General features: G+C 42.9%; 1 non-coding gene across 1 annotated transcript; it reads left to right on the forward strand.

The window, feature by feature from the left end:
* Positions 1–1,090: 1,090 nt before the first annotated feature.
* LOC112857977 (U6 spliceosomal RNA) lies at positions 1,091–1,194 on the forward strand. The gene has a single exon (XR_003223376.1). It is a non-coding gene; the product is annotated as a U6 spliceosomal RNA (small nuclear RNA).
* Positions 1,195–1,621: the final 427 nt, after the last annotated feature.

Consider the following 1,621-nt stretch of genomic DNA (forward strand, 5'->3'; position numbering starts at 1 on the left):
TTAAGTGAGAGGGTGTGTGAGAGGTGTTCCGGGCAGAGGCAACAGTGAGTGGAAAGGCCCTATGGTGAGGATCAAGGTATATTCAGAATTGGAAAGAAGCCAGGAAGCTTGAATAAAGAGTGAGGGGGGCGCCTGGGTGGCGCAGTCGCTTAAGCGTCCGACTTCAGCCAGGTCACGATCTCGCGGTCCGTGAGTTCGAGCCCCGCGTCGGGCTCTGGGCTGATGGCTCGGAGCCTGGAGCCTGTTTCCGATTCTGTGTCTCCCTCTCTCTCTGCCCCTCCCCCGTTCATGCTCTGTCTCTCTCTGTCCCAAAAATAAATAAACGTTGAAAAAAAAAAAAATTTTAAAAAAAAAGAGTGAGGAAGAAAGCAGGCAAGGGGGCTGGGGCTGAGGTGATCTGAGGTTATATCAGTCAGAGCTTCATAAGACATGTTAAGGATTCTCTTCTTTATCTTAAGAGCACTGTGTAAGCTTTAAAGACTCTTAAGAAGAAAGAGAACATGATGAGACTTATATTTTACTTGGCTCACATCATCTCCTGTGTGTGAGAATTAGGGGCAGGGAGCAAGGGTTGTACAGGAAAATTAGATCAAGAGATTAGTGTAAGAGACCTTGGTATTTGAATTAGGAGTGGTGACAATGAGGAGAAAGAGAGAGAGAGAGATGTGTATAGATTTAAAGATATTTTAAAAGTGTTATCAATGGACCTAGTGATGGGCCTCTTTCCTTATAATCGGATAAGATGTCAAGGGTGACAATGATGTGTACATGCTATTCACTGAAAGAGTTGACACCAGGAGAGGACCAGGTATGAGACAAAGGTTATGGTTTTAATGTGGGTCATATTGAGTCTGAAGCATCTTTAAGACATCGGTGGAGATATCAAACAGAGACATGGGTACCTATGTCTGGAGCTTGGAATTTTAGATAACCTGAGAAGTTAATGAGGGGAAAGACTTTTAGCCTCCTACATCTCATAAAAAGAAAAAACCTGTTTGTTACAATTAGTATCTTATCAAAACCAAATATAAAATCAACTATAATCATTTACATATAAGAAGTTTCCTGGACTTTCCTATAAAAGTGGAAGGTTCTTGCCTCGGCAGCACATATACTAAAAACTTAAATGATACGAAGATTAGCCTGGCTGCTGCACAAGGGTGACATGCAGATTTGTGAAGCTTCCAGATTTTTGTCCCCCATCAGGCTCTCTGCTGTCAGCGTAGAGTCTGCTTCAGATCCTCTTTCCCCCTCACTCTGTCCCTCCCCCACTTCTCTCTCTCTTTCTCTTTCTCTCTCTCTCTCTCTCAAGAAGAAATAAACATTTAAAAAATGTAAGAATAGGGGTGCCTGGGTGGCTCAGTCAGTGAAGCATTCAGCTCTGGCTCAGGTCATGATCTCACGGTTTGTGAGTTCAATCCCCACATCAGGCTCTGTGCTGACAGCTCAGAGCCTGGAACCTGCTTCAGATTCTGTGTCTCCCTCTCTCTCTCTGCCCTCCCCCAACTTTCACTCTGTCTCTCTCTCTCTCTCTCAAAATATAAATAAACATCAAAAAAATTTAATAATTTTTAAAAATGTTAGGAATAAAATAATATCCCAAACTAATGTCTACCTCCTT

This window comes from Puma concolor, chromosome E4 (genome assembly GCF_028749965.1).
Source record: "Puma concolor isolate L17-30 chromosome E4, mPumCon1.1.hap2, whole genome shotgun sequence".
NCBI lineage: Eukaryota > Metazoa > Chordata > Mammalia > Carnivora > Felidae > Puma > Puma concolor.